General features: G+C 36.5%; 1 pseudogene; it reads right to left on the bottom strand.

Annotated features, from left to right (window-relative positions):
* Nucleotides 1–11,051: 11,051 nt before the first annotated feature.
* On the bottom strand, nt 11,052–11,151 carry LOC141597777 (small nucleolar RNA R71; annotated as a pseudogene).
* Between the last annotated feature and the right edge of the window lie 9,893 nt (nt 11,152–21,044).

Genomic DNA, 21,044 nt, shown 5'->3' with positions numbered 1-21,044 from the left:
ATTAATCGTATACCGATATGAGTTAATTAAATTGCTTAAAATTGACGGATGATTTTGTGAGTATAATTTACGTATCTTATTGTAAATATGATTAAATAAGACACGGTCTAAGTAATTGAATTATTTTATTACTTGGATGAAATTATTGTTTAAAGAAACAATTGAAACGGAATGAATAAATTATTATAAATACAGAATGTTGTAGTTTATAATTTGGAAACCTTTTTGGTACAAGTAATTACGAATTACTAGTCGATTTTGTATATGACATATTTTATGAGTATGTTGATTTTTAATATGTTAAAAATACATTACAATTTCATATGTCAAGTAACATGTCACATATGTTACAATTGACAAATGACAAAATAAAATGGACCATCCATTTTATTTTGTATGTACCGAAATTATAAGGAGTTAGTGGAATAAAATTGTGTTAATTGTTTAATGGTAGACACAATGATAAAAGCTAGGTAGTAGGCTTGCATGCCTAGTCTCTTGTGAAGAGCAAAAACAAAAGGCATTGGGCATACTACCCAATGCCCCTTTTTCGGCCACCAACAAGAAAGAGAGAAAAGCTCTTCTCTTTTACATCATTCATTCCTCCCATCTTATTTTTTCTTAGAGTAAAAAAATCCTTAAAAACTCTCTACAATTTATGATAATTCTAGAGAAATAAAATCTCACAAAAACATCCCCTCTTGACCGAAATAATCAAGAGCCCAAATACAATTTATTTGTATCAATTTTATTGTAAAACCATTATTATTACTAGATCTAAATAGTATTGGTTTATTAAGATGTATTCCTTGGGTATATGCTTTTGGGAGGGATTCTACTCTTGAATCCTTGTTCTTCCATTTGGAAAGCTCAAGAACAAAAGAAAAGGAGATTTCTTTTGTGCCCATAAAACCGAAAACAACAATGTAAGAACATGATTTCTTCTCCTTTATTATATTGTTTGCATGCATAAAATCCACATTTAATTTTATGACAAATTATTTTTGACATATATGAATATGTTAGTATGTATATGAATATACATTTCCTTAAATTGGTATCAGAGCCACGGTTGTTTGCATGCAAATCGGTTAAAAGTTTTTCCGAGTTATAAGAATAACAAATAAAACTTGTAAAATTTGTGTTATTATGATATATCACGAAATAAATCCATGCATGTTAATATTTCTGGTCCTAAAATGTTTTAGGATATTTTGGTTAATTTTACGGATTTTTATTGTTCATATTTCTCTATAATGACATTTAAATGTGATTTTATGAGTAAAAATGTCATTTTTGGTCGAAAATTAGCTATACTTCGAATTTTAAGTTGATTTTTGGATATGTTGTTACATATATTATTTTGAGATAACCTGTAAATTTTCATAATTTTTGGACTTGTTATGCTCGAAAAATGAATTTTTCATCATTAAATTCGGATTTAAGAGAAAAATAGGTTAATATGAGTTAAATTTAGAATCTGGTCATAGAAAATTAATATGTTGTCACATGCAATTTTACAAGATGTGTGTAAAATAATTGGCTATAAAGAAGTCTTTTAGCATGATTTATGAATTTTTGAAGAAAAATAGCATAAATAGTGACATTATTGGTGAAAATTAATATAACATAATCTATGACTTAGGAAAAACGTCTAATGTTGCATTTTATTATCTTTTTCAGATCTAAAATTGAAAAGTTAATGAAAATAATTTTTCCATTTTTTATGATTATTTTATTATAAATCGATAAACCGCAACATTGTTTTTCCGGTAAATTTTCGAAATTTTTAACCTAAGGTTTTGAACATTATGAGTGTCATGGAATTTTTCCAGAATGTTCATGGATTTAAATTTCAAATTTTGAATTTATTTGAAATTTTGTGATTTATTTGAAGTTTAATAGCTTATTTTTGTAATTTTGGTCCATTTATGAACAATTTTGTAAATAAAGGTTAATTATGGTCAAATTATTAGTGAAGACTATATTTTGAGTACTAAGAGGTTAGGGTAATTAACTTATGCATAAATATGAGTTTATGTATTTTTGTGATTATAAAATGTTGAAATCACGCAAATCCGTAAAAACCGAGTAATATACGATATTGGCTAATTAAAGGCGATTTAGCATAAAATTGAGCATGTTCATACATATTATAATGCTGCATTTTCTTTATGATTGTCATAATTTTTAATTTATGTAATTTTGAATTATGTAATTTTACTTAGTATGGCCTTAGATTTTAATTGGTATTTCCCGAAATGTATGGGAATATCGATTCGGTTGTAATTTTTATTGTGATCTCGTATCACCGTTTTGTAATTTAATAGATTTATTTTATTTTAGTTACAAATGTATAATAGGAAATTATGTAATTTATTATGTAATTTTATTCATTCCGGAGATCCAAAAGACGGATTTCTTCAAGAATGGCGATACATAAAGACGGTGTTACCTCGAGATGCGTGCCACAACCGAAGTTCAAGGGACCAATGGAGTTGGTTTCCGAATATGTAATAGATAAATAGTTTTCTATTTTAGGAAGGCCATACTAGGATTTATTTATCTTTATGCTTGCATTTTATTTTATGTCACATGCATCGCTAAATCGCCATAACTAAACATGCATTGTTATTTTATCGGGTTTATCGACCGTGTCAATTAAAATTATCGTAGTTCACCGCTTTAGTTCACTTAAAACGTGATAGATAATAAATTGACATGACCTCTCGCTAAAACAATCAATTGAGACATAGCCTTACCAAATAGTAGAAACCATGAAAACCTATTTCGCGAGGGAGTGCGCTCGGCCCCACCGGGTACAAACCTTGTTACGTAGGGGAAGTGGGTGATGAATGTTAATCCACCGAATTCATGTTGATAAGGGATGTATCGGCCACACCGTGCCCAAGTTAATGTGGGTTTGGATCATGGACACATTTATTCGAAATTTGGATTGAACTCAACAAAAGTATTTGATAAGGGATGTATCGGCCCCACCGTGCCCTTGTCGATGTGTTTTGGGCTATAGATAATTGTTAATGTAATATTATCGACCAAGAGTTCTAAAAGTAGAATCGATTAAACGTTAATCCACCAAGTTATATTGATAAAGGATGTATCGGCCCCACCGTGCCTAAGTCGATATGAATTTGGGTCTTGGAATCATTTATCATAGTTGGGTAGAGGTCACTATGTAAATGCTATACTTGTTTTTCAAGTATTAATAAAACGATAAATGTTAAGTTTTCCACTATTCCGTTTTTATATTGTTCTATTTCTTTACCACTATTCATATACGATATCATTTCGTTTTTGATTCAAAACTCCATTAAAACATCGTAACTAAAGACAAAATTTGAATTTTCTTCTAAAGACCTCGTATTAACCATTGCTAAGGATCTCTTGTAAAGAGTATAGATTAAAGTTATTCATTATCAAACAGGTTTTTGATTCTTGACTAACACTTCTACTTACAATGGACTATGTTTCATGTACTTAAATGAATTAAGTACATTAAAGCGATAAATTGTTTTGGTAATTAGTTTTGTCAGAATTCGTAATTGACCAAAAATAACGCAACCACTTCAATGAAAGTTTTAAGACTAAAACGAACAAATGAAGAGTGATCTTCATGAATTCAATTTTGCTTCTCAAAGCAAAGACTCATTGAATTAAGTGGGAGCATTCTCTTAAACCGTTAAGATAAGGACGAGGTTCAAGAAGTAAAGATTATAATGGAATTGATACAAGGTAATGTTAAAGGTAAAGTTGTTGAGAATGACGATACTAAACCTATCAATCCCGGCCGATAAAGTTTCCATTGTCTTAAATGTTAGACACGAGAAAGGAAACTACCCCAAATTATTGAAGAATCAACAAGTTAGTTGTGTGACATCTAATGGGACCTTCTTCGTTAAGTGTTTATTTGGTTAAACATAAGTTTTGCTAGTATTACTTCGTCAATATTAGAAACCGGTGGTGGTTTTCATCATTATGTTTGATACATAGGATGATTAGAATATGACGACTAGCAACAATGAAGTCGAGAGATAGAGTAATTGTGTACTCAATCTAGTTTTTGGATTTAAAGTTGTACTTAATTATGACTATTATGTGCATTAACTCTAAATAAGAATATAAACTTGTTAAGATACAAAAGAGGTTTTCACTTTTGTGACCCTATACACCATGATTTGATGTATGGCTAGCCCATCATCAAGGTGATTATATTCTAAACCAAACTAGAATGATATATCATGAAGATGATGTAAGACTCAAATTGGTAACCCAAGATTAAACCTTAAGTTTTGGAATGATGAACGCAAAGAGTTATTGAGTACTCTTGAAACCATTAGATTGTTAATGGTATATGCGTATCTTGTATTCAAAACAAGATGTCTCGTGCCTTTTGGTTGAAAAGGAGATCGAGGTTGTAAATCATCTATCCAAAATAGGTTGATCATTATCTTTTACCAACGATTTAAGTTGACCTTAATATGTTCACTTAATAAGGTAAATAGAGAAATCTTTGAAGAATTTCAAAGAGTTCAAGTAATCACGATTTAGTCGTGATGGGATTATCAAAGTGAAGACTTTGATATAAGCCAAATGAATTGTGATATAGTATCACAAATTAATCTCTCTTAACACGCATTATGGGATAATGTATGATTGGATAAGAATTCAAACGCTCATTTTGGGGATTTTATCATTTTGTCTAAATTATTTTTCCACTAAATCGAATCATATGAGATATGAAATGGTAAGGGTACCATGGTTGTAAGTTTTTCACAAGAAACAAATGCTCATTTTTCCCTCTTCAATTATCACGAGTACGACGGGTTTGCGGCTCGTGAAGCTGTCTTTCTAAAATACAAGTTTATTTTTAGAAGACAGAGTGGGAGAAATTATTCAAGAGCCACAAAGAATGCCACAGAGAATGTTATGTCGCAAGAAACTGGTCTTTCTTGGTACATAAGACGTTTTGTGTAAGGTGTTGTTTCTTTAAAACCTAGGAGGTTAAATTCGTCACTTGTTAAAAAATGATGAATTCATGCTACTTTTAAGAAAGTAAAGAGCTTATAACTTACAAAGAAATTGTTTGATTCAAGTTGATTACTTCAGGAAAGTAATGAACATATGACTTACATAAGAGTGTTCAAGTCACAACTCAATACAAGGCTTAGAGCCATGAGAATCCGAAATAAAAGGCTTGATTAGTGACAAAGGGTTTTTGCACTAATAAAGAGATATTTCAATGTAAGATTGGTTGCAAAGGGTTTTGCACTAGTTGAAATGCTTAAGTCTATTAGGATCTTCTTAGGGATTGTGTTTCATTATGAGGTTATGAAATACATAGCGAGTGAATCTAAAACCCACTTCTTCAATAGAAGGAATGTATTCAATACATATCATGAGTTTAGTAGATTCTTGCAATCCTAAGATAATGTGAAACTTAAGAGAGGGTCTTAAGTAGAACATCAATGAGTTCGAATCAACATTTTGATCATGTGATAAAACATTTCTCGATAAGTCGAGAAGTTGTGTTTATACATGAAGTTTAGTGGGAGTTACGGAAATTTTAATTAGTCCGATATGTGGATGACATATTGATCATTAGGAATGATTTAAGACTTTTGGAGTATTACAATACATCTTTAATATCCAGATTTATGAAGATAAATCCACGTGATATTAGCGTCAATAAGAAGTCTTATGTTGATAAGATTCATGACTAGTTCAATTAAATTGAACATATTTGATTGATTCCATTTGCTTCCATTTGTCAAATCAATTAAATAGAAAATGATGTAGAACACTTCATATACTTTGAGTATGATGAATTGTTTTTCAAAATCGAATTTAAGTAATCTTTACCAAGTAAGCCATAAAGATTACCCTTAAGTGCTTACAGAAGCATTAAGGCTATAAAGCAAAGTGTTTATGATGCAATATTGTGTAAGGGTGTTACACAAGTGACAATTGACAATTGAGATTGCGCATGGTTTCCGACAAAACCATAATCAAAACACATTAAGATGGTTAAGATACCATTGTGGCTATATTAATTAAGAAGTAGATTTTCTAGAATCGTTCTAGGAAATAAAGAACAATGAGAGATATTTATAACGGAAATTGAGTACACTTGCGATCATGAGATGTGCAAGAGGGATGGGTCCCGCACACTTTGTGAAAACAAAGTGGGAGCTATTCTTAGGCTAGAGGGCCTATGTCTTGATTGGATCTCGACACGTACTCAGAAAGTTTTGTAATGCAAATGTATACATTACAAAGGAAAACGAGTATGTAGTAAGGTTGAGTAAGGTACAAGAAATTGATAAAACCTACTAACCAAAGCCTTCTCAAAGGCTAAACATGATGAGTCATGTCATTTCAATTGAATTGAAATGAACAACTACGTACAAGATCAAATTAGATTATAGAACATGAAATAGTAATCGAGCATTGACTATTCATGTGTGATAATCGCATTTGTCGTTCGAGTTTTATTTTAAAACTCTTTTATTATACTTTGTTACATCCAAACGGGTTGTGGAGACAATTGAACCCCGTTAAAGTGAACACGGATTAGCATTGTATTCGCCCATAGTCACTTGTATGAGGTGACGTCTCGAAGTGACTAGAGTGTGATGCGATTGATGGCAAGTTCAAGTGCCATACGGTCATGTGAGATGACTAGTCGATCACATAGGCGATCGTTAGGAACACCTTGTCGGGCCTTATGACCGCTTATAGAGTTCCGGCAAATTTATATAGCCTGGTCGTGGCGAGAGCTACTATAGTATTCGAATGAGTCGATTCTTTTGACTAAAGACTATTCACCTAAGATGGCACAGTTTGATTAACTTTGATTTGTGTTACTACGACCTTCGTAAATGGGGTCAAATGGGCATATTTTGGGTTATGATGGTTGTGGCTAGTTGAAGGGAATGAGTGCGATAGGAATTGTCCATCCCCTTGTCAGGGTTAAAACAATATCTCAGGGCCACTCGAGGAGTAATGAATTGGAAATGCGTGGCCACGCTCGGAAGGTATCCCGAGTGGATAAATCCGGTCAATCAGTTATTCTCCAGATCGAGGAAACCACTCTCGATATGATCACTTGCAAGTACGACCGAAAGACACCTTGCATTGAGTGGGAGATAGTAATAGGACAAGAGAATTGGTGACGCACACTTGTCGAGGACAAGTGGGAGATTGTTGGGAAATGTGTCCTCAACAATAGTGCGATCACATGATTTAAATATCATTATTAAAATCTCATTTTAAGAATACATGTGGGATGTAATATTTTACTATCAACTGGTCAACATATATCGGTAATGATTGGTGACTAGAGTTTGACATTATTGTCGTGCGACGGTGGTGATCTATTGATCCCCTTAGGTCATACCTATAGGGAAATACTCTTAATTGATTATTTAATTAATCGTATACCGATATGAGTTAATTAAATTGCTTAAAATTGACGGATGATTTTGTGAGTATAATTTACGTATCTTATTGTAAATATGATTAAATAAGACACGGTCTAAGTAATTGAATTATTTTATTACTTGGATGAAATTATTGTTTAAAGAAATAATTGAAACGGAATGAATAAATTATTATAAATACAGAATGTTGTAGTTTATAATTTGGAAACCTTTTTGGTACAAGTAATTACGAATTACTAGTCGATTTTGTATATGACATATTTTATGAGTATGTTGATTTTTAATATGTTAAAAATACATTACAATTTCATATGTCAAGTAACATGTCACATATGTTACAATTGACAAATGACAAAATAAAATGGACCATCCATTTTATTTTGTATGTACCGAAATTATAAGGAGTTAGTGGAATAAAATTGTGTTAATTGTTTAATGGTAGACACAATGATAAAAGCTAGGTAGTAGGCTTGCATGCCTAGTCTCTTGTGAAGAGCAAAAACAAAAGGCATTGGGCATACTACCCAATGCCCCTTTTTCGGCCACCAACAAGAAAGAGAGAAAAGCTCTTCTCTTTTACATCATTCATTCCTCCCATCTTATTTTTTCTTAGAGTAAAAAAATCCTTAAAAACTCTCTACAATTTATGATAATTCTAGAGAAATAAAATCTCACAAAAACATCCCCTCTTGACCGAAATAATCAAGAGCCCAAATACAATTTATTTGTATCAATTTTATTGTAAAACCATTATTATTACTAGATCTAAATAGTATTGGTTTATTAAGATGTATTCCTTGGTATATGCTTTTGGGAGGGATTCTACTCTTGAATCCTTGTTCTTCCATTTGGAAAGCTCAAGAACAAAAGAAAAGGAGATTTCTTTTGTGCCCATAAAACCGAAAACAACAATGTAAGAACATGATTTCTTCTCCTTTATTATATTGTTTGCATGCATAAAATCCACATTTAATTTTATGACAAATTATTTTTGACATATATGAATATGTTAGTATGTATATGAATATACATTTCCTTCATTCTTGAGCAAACTAGAGCCTTTTTCAATGCAATGGGGTTGAAGAAATTGTTTGAAACAAGGGAATTGACATACCCCTTGATGTGACCATAATTGGCGCATATTTAGCCCCCGAATTACCCTTGTTTCCATGCTTTTTAGTGCTTATTTGGGTCATTTCTTATCTTTAGTTCTTTGTTTTGCATATTCTTTGAGATTTTGATCCCTTGGTTGGAAAGGAGTAAGAATCTTGCATTTTCATGGCAAATCAAGACTAAATTGATCAAATTCAATGACCAAGCATCAAGGAGAGACAAGATTAGAAGGCCTTTGTACATATCATAGTAGAAGAGCAATGTTGAGAAAGGATCCTTGAGTCCCCAAGGAAATCCCCAAGGAATTTATGAAGAAAAGGGAAGAAAAGAAGAAGCTACCACGCTGACTGAGAATCCGAGCGGATTGTCAACAATCCGCCCGTCCTGCCCTTGCACAATCCGAGCGTCCCAGCTGGAATCCGCTCGGATTCCCCCTCAGCAATCCGCCCGGATTCCCCAGAATCCGCTCGGATTCCATCGACCAAATCCGGCCGTCCCGACCTTAATCCGCCCGGATTCCTTCACAAACATGCAGTTGTCTTCTTCAAGCTACGAAAAGAGAAGCCCTTCTCTCCAAAAATACCGGCTTCTCCTTGCTCAACTTAAAAAGTGTAATTACTAGTTTAGCCCTTAGTTAACCCTAATGCATCCTCCCTAATTTTCACTATAAATACCCCATTAGTCTAATTAGAGGGGCATGTTCTTCTTATCAATAATTAGTGTAGTTAATATCAATCAAATCTCTCTTTAATATTGTAATCAAGTATTAATCAAGTTTTAATCCAAGTTTTAGTTCTTTAATCTCTCTTTTGTTCATCCTTTATTTTTGGTAATTGAAGATTATTTGGGTTATTATTGGGAGATTGACAACCTCTCAATCTAGCATTCAAGTACTTCTATTATTCTTGCTTTATTATTGGAATCATTAGTAGGTATAATCTCTTAATCCCTTTTTAGTTATTGTTAATTACTTTCATTTATTCATCATGTTTCATATTGTTGGTATGATTGACAACCTTGCTAGCATGATCAACATGATAATGAGTGAGTAGTCTCTTAGCTAGGGTTAATGGGTGATTAGGGGAAACCAACATGGGGAATGATTCATGCTTAAATTAATATGCTTTCATATCTTATTTGCTTGCTTGTTTTGATCTCAACTCATGCACATGTTATATTTGATGAAATGCTAAGCCTATGAATCCTTGCATTTACTATCATCTCCTATCTTTTCAATGAGACTTGTAAGACATAACCCAACTCGAGTCTCATTAGACCATGCATGTTGTTGAGTAGGGAAGATTAAGTCGACTTGTAGGTGTTGTACAATCTAATCGATTCGGCTCCGGGACCCAAACTTTCCTAGGATTGTAAGATATAACCCAACTCAATCCATCACAACAATAATTGCTTGCTTATAATTTGAGAACATGTTTGTATGATCATATCCCATGATTCCCCTATGATCCCATGACACCCTAGTGCCTTTAATCAATTGTTTACACCCCTTTTTATTCATCTTGCTTGTTTATTTTCATTGTTATTCTAGTTTAGTAACCTTCTACATCAACCCAATTTGTGACACCCCTTAGACACCACTAGTTACAATAGAAATCTCATTTCAACTCCCGTCCCTTGGGATTCGACCTTTACTTGCCTCTTTACTAATTGTAGAGTTGCTTGTTAAGTTATAAATTGTGTTTTGATTCGACCGTAACCAACGACCACATCTATTTACTTGTGAATACGAAACGGACCGATCAAAAATGGCGCCGTTGCCGGGGACGGTGTTTGTTTGACTTAGATTTCCTTTTTGTTATTAGTTGTGTCTTTCTTCGCCTTGAGGAAGTAAAAATCCTCAAGGTTTGTTCTAATTGTTTTTGAGTTGTTTGATATTTTGCATGTCTAGAAGGTTACAAAGTGATTTGTTACCTTTTGACCGTGAAATCGAAAGAACCTTGACGAACAATAGGAGACTTGTTAGGAGGAATTTGAGAGGTGTTGGTGAAGTTGTTCAACCCACTAGTGAGTTTGTCAATCCTTTCGCAATAGAAGGAGAAGAAAACCCATTACACAATATCCCACAAAATCCACCTACAATGCCAAAATTCTCGTCACACTCCGTACCCACCGAGGAGAATCTACCAAATGGTACTCCTACACCGCAACATCTCACCGGAAATTTTATTGCCAAGTCCGCCTTCATCCAACTAGTTGAGAGGAGCCAATTCGGGGGAATGCCTAGTGAGGACCCTCATTCTCATATGGAAACCTTTTGCGATTATTGTGATGTTATCTCTCAAACGGGCGTGACTCAAGACCAAATTAGATGGGTCTTATTTCCTTTTTCCTTAATCGGCACCGCAAAGCAATGGTTGAAGGGCCTTGATAAGGCCACCCTTGGAATAGATTCTTGGAAGAAGTTGGCTCTAGCTTTCTACAAAAAATTCTACCCACCGGAAAAGACCAACCTGCTAAGCGCTCAAATTACGGGTTTTAAGCAAAGGGATGAAGAGTCTTTGTATGAAGCTTGGGAGCGGTTCAAGGGAATTTGTCGCTCATGTCCTCACCATGGACTTAGCGAATGGTTTTTGGTGCAACAATTTTGGAATGGTTTATATGAAGATTCTAGGAACATTCTCAATATGGGATCAAATGGAATGTTCACCGAAGTTGATGACAATCAAACATGGAACAAGATTGAGGAAATGGCGGTCCATAATTCACAATATAGTAGACCTCGCAAGGCTACTAGAGGAGGAAAGCATGAAGTGGACTCCGTTACTCAATTGGGTGCTCAACTTAGTGCTCACATTGACACAATCAACTTGAAGTTTGAACAAGCTATGGCTAGACTTGAGGAAAACTCAAAATCATCGAAGCATCATGTCAATGCCATGACGGCATCCTCATCAATCCCAAGTGGGATATGTGAGAATTGTGGAACTTTGGGTCATGACCCAAGTGAGTGTAGGGGAACAACCGAACAAGTTAATGCTTTCCAAGCTTACAAAAGTGGTACCCCTTATTCAAATTTTTACAATGAAAACACCAAGTTCCATCCAAATCTCTCATACAAAAGCCAAAATGTTCAAAACCCTCAAACAACATACACTCCACCACCCATGAGAAACCAAAATCAAAGACCCTTTTACAATCAAAACCAAGGTTACCAAAATCAAAATCCATACAATCACCAAATTGACCAAGGTTTTGATGTCCAAAAAGCGGTCCTCCAAATGCAAAAGAATCAACAAGAATTTTTCACCCAAATGCAAAAAGATAGCCAAGCAAAAGAAACCACCATCAACAACATTCTAGCTCACACCAAGATGTTGGAAACACAATTGACTCAACTAGCATCTTCAAGCTCACAAAGACAAAAGGGGCAATTACCACCTCAAAGTAATCCCCTAGACATGAAACGTTAGTGCCATTCACTTGAGAAGTGGTACAAGGTATGAAGCACCGAAGAAGCAAGTTGAGGATGAAGTTGTGGAAGCTAGTGAAAAGGAAGAAATTGTGCAAAACTCCAAAGATGGAGAATCATCAAAAGAAGAAAGTTCAAAGAAAAATGAAGACAAGGCCAAGGAGAAGGAGCCCATTGTGATTAGACTTCCTTTTCCAAGTCGTCAAGCCAAGCCCAAATTTGATGATCAACTTGGAAAGTTCATGGAAATTGTGAAGAATTTAGAAGTCTCAATTCCTTTCACGGAATTAATCAACCACGTTCCGGCCTATGCAAAGTACATGAAAGATATCCTCACAAAGAAGAAGTCAATCCGGAAACTTGAGACTATCGCCTTCACTAAGGTGAGTAGTGCAATACTTCAAGGGAGTTCACCTCCAAAGTTAAAGGATCCGGGAAGCTTCTCAATACCGTGTACCATTGGCGACACGACGATCAACAAAGCCTTATGTGATCTAGGGGCTAGTGTGAGTGTCATGCCGTACTCGGTGAGTAAAAGGTTGGGAATGGGAGAGTTTAAATGCACCAACATCACACTTCAAATGGCCGATAGATCGACGAAGACACCATTAGGGATATGGGAAGATGTCCCCGTGCGAATTGGGAAGTTTTTCATCCCGGTGGACTTTGTCATTGTTGATATGGAGGAAGATTCCAACATTCCAATCATCCTAGGAAGACCTTTCCTACACACCGCTGGTGCGGTGATTGATGTGAAACATGGAGAGCTCACTCTAGAAGTGGGAGATGAAAGCATAACTTTTAATCTTGACAAGACCATGAGAGCTCCTCGTTTGCATGAGCCATGTTTCATGATTGATCATTATAGCCGAAAAGATGAAAGGAAGAAATCGGAACTCCAATGGAGGAAGAAAATTGAAGATGCTCCATTCAAAGAGCAAGTGAATTGTGACAAGGAGAGCCTGCAAAGCTCATCAAAATCAACCAAGGAAGAAGAGGATGGCCTCATTGGCCAAGAGAAGAAATTGGGAGAGTTGTCTCCATCTAAGCAAGAGATTTTCAATGATCAACTCAATGAAGTTTGTGGTCTTTGGGACGACGAGTTTGAAGGGATTTTTAATCCCTACATTGGGCATGCCATCGATCATGATCAACAACGAGGGCCACGGTCTATTGAGGACCTCTACCATAATAATGAACAAGCTTTTGATTACTTTTTCAAGGTGTTGAGCAACATCAACAACACCTTGAACATGCCCCCTTGACATCTCATCAAGAATGAGAGTTTGGTGGAGTCCTCCCTAAACCACCACTTGTAAATATTTCTAACTCCCTAACTTACATTTCAATTCTTGTATTTCATTTTTGTCATTTTTGGATTTTTATTTACTTTGATCAAAATAATTGTCATGTAAGAGAGAAGTGAGGGAGGGACTAACAACTTCAATTGATGTGTAGTGCTTTACCTTAGTGTGGAGATGGCAATTGCCTAGGCTATCCATGCCTTAGTAATGCCCCCACAATGAAGAACACAAGCCTTGAAAGAAAGAATGGAAGAATGAAAAAGGGAATGCGCTGTACACGGATGGAATCAATCTGTGTACACGGGAAGAATCCGAGCGGATTCCAGAGAAATCCGCCCGTCTTAAGCAATCCGAGCGTCCTGCAGAAAAGACGCCCGTCTTGAACTGAGCTGAAATTTGAAATTTTCCTGACTGTTAAAGAATCCGAGCGGATTCACAAAAATCCGCCCGTCTTGAAGAATCCGGCCGTCTTGTAAAAAAGACGCCCGTCTTTGCAGCTGAGGAAAACAAGCAAAAATCTCTGGACTGAAATCCGTCCGTCTTTGAAGAAATCCGCCCGTCCCGTGTTCAGCAAATCCGAGCGGATTTTACCAAATCCGCCCGTCTTTAGGCGAGCTTTCGCAAAGATTGAAGAAGCAGAATCCGCACGGATTGAGCCTAATCCGCACGGATTGCCCCTGCAGTTTTGAAAATTTCGGCCTCTTTATAACCCCTCCCACCTTCATTCATTCATTCATTCAATCATAAACACTACCCACAACATCAAAACCCTCATCCTCTCCATCATAAAAACAAAAACCCTCAACAACATTCAACAAAAACAAATCAAACCACCCTTCCAACAACAATTTAATCACTCCATCTTGAACAACAATCAAAACCAAGAACAAAATCTTCAACCTTTGAGTCGATTTTTGTTTTCATAAAGGCAAAGCCTTTCACCTTCAAATCGATTTGGGCATACTACAAATTGAAGATTTTTCATTCTTTTCTTGGTTAAGCTCATCAATGGCAAGGACTAAGGGTGCAACAAAGGCAACAAAGGCACCAAAGGCTAAGGCACTCTCACAAAGGCAAAAGGCTCTTCAAACAAAGAAAGCTTTGGCTATAGTGGTGGCAACACCAAACTTGGAAGTGCAACAACAACAACAACCTTCTATGGGACCATCAACATCCTCTACTCCGGTAATTAATCAACTTTTGCATTATCCGGAGGTAACTTTTATTTCCGATACCCATAGAAATACCTTTGTCAAGTTTGCTATGAAATCTATTCAATCCACCAAATTCATATGTAAAGATGCCTTGGAATAATTGGGTGTTCTTGAACAAACAAAAGCCTTTTTCAAAGCCATGGGGTTGGAGAAATTGTTTGAAACAAAGGAATTGACATACCCCTCCCTTGTCTTGGAATTTTTAAGTTCCTTGAAAGTCACCAAAGTTGAGAATAGGGAAAATATCGAGTTTCGTCTAGCTAATGTTAGTAGACGCATTACCTTTAAGGAATTGGGTGAAATTTTGGGTCTTAGTGATGAGGAAAGTTATTTCAAGAGTTATGGAAAGTATGACCCCGAACCTCTTTGGGAGGCAATCTCCTGGAAGAAATTTGAGGATTTTCATGCATGTCGTGCTCTTTTGGTCCATCATCCGGGCATAAGAGTATGGCACAAGGTTGTGGGAAATACCATAATTGCTAGGAAAGACACCAATCATTTCACAAGACTCGATTTTATTCTCCTTGAATCGGCTTTGAATATCGGAAGAATTCACACCAAGCCTTACAATTCTTTGAGGCTATTGGTTGATAGATGGCTTAATGTTGATAATGGGAAGAAGGGCACGACCGTTATTGTCAATGGCGGGCTAGTCACGGTCCTAGCTAAGCACTTTGATCCTAATTTCAATAAGGATAAGAAGTACAAAGCAAAGGAAGGTGGCCATCTTATTGATATGCACATTATGATTCACAAGTTCAAGTGGGTTGCCCATAACCCCCTTGACACTAAATATGGATGGCTAACTAGTGAAGCTAGATCATTCACCTTGCCCTCGAAGATTTGTCGCCTAAGCGTCCACCGGACCAATTATCTACTTCCCCTTTCCGAAGAAGCCGAGTATATCATTCAACAACAAAAGGGTGATCTTGAAACCCCCTCCTCTTCCATTGTCATACCACCTTACCCCTTTGAGTATGAAGAGTTCAAGCCGGAAGGCATTGAAATTGGGAAAGACTATGTGACTCTTCTCATGCAAGCAATGCACAAGCAAGCCCATGAAGATCGGAAAAATGCGTATTTGGCTCAATATCCACCCCTCCTACATCTAGCTAGGCAAGGACTCCTTGATCCATCTTGTCCTTTGCCTAGTTGGGCGGATAGAGAAGTCTTATTTCCGGGTGCATCTAGGGACGTGGTGGGAGATAATGAGGTTGATGGAAATGATGAAGAAGTTGATGATAATATTAAGGAAGAAGCAATGGAAGGAGAAAGAAATGATGAAGATGATGATGAGCAAGATGAGGAAGAAAGTGAAGAAGCTAATGACAAGGAAAGCGGCAATGTGACCACTTCTCATGAGGGAAGTGGTGATGATGATAGCATGATGGAAGACTAGCAAGCCTTGGAGACTCCTACACTCCCATGGTTTGTCCATATCTCTTTGTATTTTATTTCATTTTGATCATTGTTGGTTTAGTCCTAGCAACATCAAAGCACTCACACCTCGGTACCATTGAGGTGTTCTTATTGTTCCCATTTGTAAAATCCAAAATGACAAAACTAGTTTCATGCATAGCATAGTGTGTGCATGAACTATACCCATCCTTGGACATTAGCAATAGTGTCTCACTCGGTTTGGGGAAGTTAATGCATACACAACGTGAGGTAATCTAAATTATCCTCTCCGTCATAACAAAAACCATGCATCATGTAGTGTAGCTTAGTATAGAATTGCATTTAGTATAGAAATCATGCATCATCTTTGCATAATTTCCATCATTTTGGCCATTGAGGACAATGCCCATATTAGTGTGGGGATGGGAATTCTAACATTTAACTCTTATTCAAAAACCCATAAAAAGTGAAAAATTTCAAAAATCATAAAAATTGAAAAATTGAAAAATCCAAAAACATGTTCATTTCCTTTGTAGTGTAGTCTTGTATATATTGTTTTGTATATATTGTGTTTGTTTTATCTTTGTTCACATTGATTGACTACGCCACATCCGAGACATGAGGATATTGAAGACCGCATGGTATGATCTTTCCAATCTCCTTTTTCCTCTTTATGTTAATGACTATGTGGCTTTATTTTGATTGATGCGGTATAACAATGTGAACTTAGGACTTGCACTTAGATTATATGTCATATTAGTTGGTAGAATCATATGCATTAGGATGTTTATATGTTAGTTGTATCATGGCATGTAGTTTGCATGTTAGAAAAATTTTGCGAAACCATCTACTTGGGAAACTTGACAAGTGTATATAAGCCCTAGTAGATGCTTTTTCTTCTTAAAACTTTGCTTGTTAGAATACTTGTAAAACACCCTAGGATGTGTCATGCTAGTATCCTTTGACCCATGGATTAAGGCCGAGTCAAGAGTACCTTGTGGTGTGATAACTCCTTGTCTACCGTTTATTCCAAGGTGACCCTTGAAACCATGCATCCATCCATCCATTCATCCATGTTCTACCACGCATTTTGTCATCAAAGGGAATGGGCACAAAAAGAAATCAATTTGAGTTCAATGAAATGAAAAGTGAAAGAAAGTTTGCAAAAATGCATCAAATGAAAAGAGGAGCAAAAATAGACTCCTAAGCTTCAAATACAAGGCACCCTCGTTACTAATTGTGGTGACTTTGAAAATGTTCAAAAACAAATGCAAAGAAAAGTTGAAAGTTGTCAAGTGTTGAAATGCCAAAAATCAAAAAGAAATGGCAAAAAGAAAGTGTTCTCAAATGTTATATGCCACAAGAAATTGGGGGGAAAAACAACAATGAAAGCAAACTCCCAAAGTGAAACTCAAATACTATCGATCCCTTTTCCATCTTATCCATTTTTGTGCATGGTAGAGAGGGGACGACCCTTCTTCTTGTCTAGGCAAGAGGGGGAATTCCGCGATCCTCCAATGTTTCTAACACCATAGGGAGTCTACTCTTGACAAAAGCATTTAACGATTGAGGACAAAGGTACCCTAGCTTGACACATTTTGGAGGTGATTTATTGGTATCCTTCTAGGCTTAGTAGTTTGAACAAATTGCATCTATGAAGGATTGTGTACCCTTGAATTGCTTCCCTTGTAGATAATTTCCGCCACTTGATGAGGGAGTGGCTATTCTTTTTGTAGATGCATCCATTATATGTTTTTTGTGTGCTTAATGTTTGGATGTGTCGCCATTTTGGCAAGACCCACCTTGCCTTGCAAGAAGGCATCCTACCTCATGGTTGTCTGTTTGTGAGTTGAAGGGGCGGAGTGAGACCCGCTAATTGTCTCATATCGGCTATATTATTAGGATAGGTTAGTATTGGTCCTAGTCTTAGTCACCTCTTTAATCGGGACGAGCAAAGGTTCGGTTTGGGGATATTTGATGTGACCATAATTGGCGCATATTTAGCCCCCGAATTACCCTTGTTTCCATGCTTTTTAGTGCTTATTTGGGTAATTTCTTATCTTTAGTTCTTTGTTTTGCATATTCTTTGAGATTTTGATCCCTTGGTAGGAAAGGAGTAAGAATCTTGCATTTTCATGGCAAATCAAGACTAAATTGATCAAATTCAATGACCAAGCATCAAGGAGAGACAAGATTAGAAGGCCTTTGTACATATCATAGTAGAAGAGCAATGTTGAGAAAGGATCCTTGAGTCCCCAAGGAAATCCCCAAGGAATTTATGAAGAAAAGGGAAGAAAAGAAGAAGCTACCACGCTGACTGAGAATCCGAGCGGATTGTCAACAATCCGCCCGTCCTGCCCTTGCACAATCCGAGCGTCCCAGCTGGAATCCGCTCGGATTCCCCCTTAGCAATCCGCCCGGATTCCCCAGAATCCGCTCGGATTCCATCGACCAAATCCGGCCGTCCCGACCTTAATCCGCCCGGATTCCTTCACAGCGTGGGTTGTCTTCTTCAAGCTACGAAAAGAGAAGCCCTTCTCTCCAAAAATACCGGCTTCTCCTTGCTCAACTTAAAAAGTGTAATTACTAGTTTAGCCCTTAGTTAACCCTAATGCATCCTCCCTAATTTTCACTATAAATACCCCATTAGTCTAATTAGAGGGGCATGTTCTTCTTATCAATAATTAGTGTAGTTAATATCAATCAAATCTCTCTTTAATATTGTAATCAAGTATTAATCAAGTTTTAATCCAAGTTTTAGTTCTTTAATCTCTCTTTTGTTCATCCTTGATTTTGGGTAATTGAAGATTATTTGGGTTATTATTGGGAGATTGACAACCTCTCAATCTAGCATTCAAGTACTTCTATTATTCTTGCTTTATTATTGGAATCATTAGTAGGTATAATCTCTTAATCCCTTTTTAATTATTGTTAATTACTTTCATTTATTCATCATGTTTCATATTGTTGGTATGATTGACAACCTTGCTAGCATGATCAACATGATAATGAGTGAGTAGTCTCTTAGCTAGGGTTAATGGGTGATTAGGGGAAACCAACATGGGGAATGATTCATGCTTAAATTAATATGCTTTCATATCTTATTTGCTTGCTTGTTTTGATCCCAACTCATGCACATGTTATATTTGATGAAATGCTAAGCCTATGAATCCTTGCATTTACTATCATCTCCTATATTTTCAATGAGATTTGTAAGACATAAGCCAACTCGAGTCTCATTAGACCATGCATATTGTTGAGTAGGGAAGATTAAGTCGACTTGTAGGTGTTGTACAATCTAATCGATTCGGCTCCGAGACCCAAACTTTCCTAGGATTGTAAGATATAACCCAACTCAATCCATCACAACAATAATTGCTTGCTTATAATTTGAGAACATGTTTGTATGATCATATCCCATGATTCCCCTATGATCCCATGACACCCTAGTGCCTTTAATCAATTGTTTACACCCCTTTTTATTCATCTTGCTTGTTTATTTTCATTGTTATTCTAGTTTAGTAACCTTCTACATCAACCCAATTTGTGACACCCCTTAGACACCACTAGTTACAATAGAAATCTCATTTCAACTCCCGTCCCTTGGGATCCGACCTTTACTTGCCTCTTTACTAATTGTAGAGTTGCTTGTTAAGTTATAAATTGTGTTTTGATTCGACCGTAACCAACGAACACATCTATTTACTTGTGAATACGAAACGGACCGATCACCCCTCCCTTACCTTGGAATTTTTAAGTTCTTTGAAAGTCACCAAAGTTGAGAATAGGGAGAATCTCGAGTTTCGTCTAGCTAATGTTAGTTGACGCATTACCTTTAGGGAATTGAGTGAAATTTTGGGTCTTAGTGATGAACCAAGTTATTTTAAGAGTTATGGAAAGTATGACCCCGAACCTCTTTGGGAGGCAATCTCCAGGAAGAAATTTGAGGATTTTCATGCAAGTCGTGCTCTTTTGGTCCACCATCCGGGCATAAGAGTATGGCACAAGGTCGTGGGTAACACCATAATTGCTAGGAAAGATACCAATCGTTTCACAAAACTTGATTTTATTCTCCTTGAATCGGCTTTGAATATCGGAAGAGTACACACCAAGCCTTACAATTCTTTGAGGCTCATGGTAGATAGATGGCTCAACATTGATTGTGGGAAGAAGGGCACGACCGTTATTGTCAATGGCGGCCTAGTCACACTCCTAGCTAAGCACTTTGATCCTAACTTCAATAAGGATAACAAGTACAAAGCAAAGGAGGGTGGCCATCTTGTTGATATGCATACTATGATTCACAAGTTCAAGTGGGTTTCCCATAACCCCCTTGACACTAAGTATGGATGACTCACTAGTGAAGCTAGATCGTTCACCTTGCCTTCGAAGATTTGTCGTCTAAGTGTCCACCGGACCAATTATCTACTTCCCCTTTCCAAAGAGGCCGAGTATATCATTCAACCACAAAAGGGTGATCTTGAAATGCCCTCCTCTTCCATTGTCATACCACCTTACCCCTTTAAGTATGAAGAGTTCAAGCCGGAAGGAGTTGAAGTTGGGAAAGACTATGTGACTCTTCTCATGCAAGAAATGCACAAGCAAGCCTTTGAAGATCGGAAAAATGCCTACTTGGCTCAATATCCACCCCTCCTACATTTAGCTAGGCAAGGACTACTTGATCCATCTTGTCCTTTGCCTAGTTGGACGGATAGAGAAGTCCTATTTCCGGGTGCATCTAGGGTCGTTTTGGGTGACAATGAGGTTGTTGGAGATGATGAAGAAGTTGATGATAATATTGAGGAAGAAGCAAGTGAAGAAGAAAAGGATGGTGAAGATGATGATGAGGAAGATGAGGAAGAAAGTGAAGAAGCAAATGACAAGGGAAGTGGCAATGTGGCCACTTCTAATGAGGGAAGTGATGGTGATAGCATGATGGAAGATTAGCAAACCTTGGAGGCTCCTACCCTCTCATGGTTTGTCTATTTCTCTCTTTGTATTTTATATAATTTTGATCATTGTTGGAGTAGTCCTAGCACCATTAGAGGACTCACACCTCGGTACCATTGAGGTGTTCTCATTTTATTGTTCCCATTTTCAAAATCCAAAATGACAAATTAGTTTC

This window comes from Silene latifolia, chromosome 8 (genome assembly GCF_048544455.1).
Source record: "Silene latifolia isolate original U9 population chromosome 8, ASM4854445v1, whole genome shotgun sequence".
NCBI lineage: Eukaryota > Viridiplantae > Streptophyta > Magnoliopsida > Caryophyllales > Caryophyllaceae > Silene > Silene latifolia.
The sequence above is the reverse complement of the archived record's forward strand: the minus strand, read 5'-3'. Positions and strand labels throughout refer to the sequence as shown.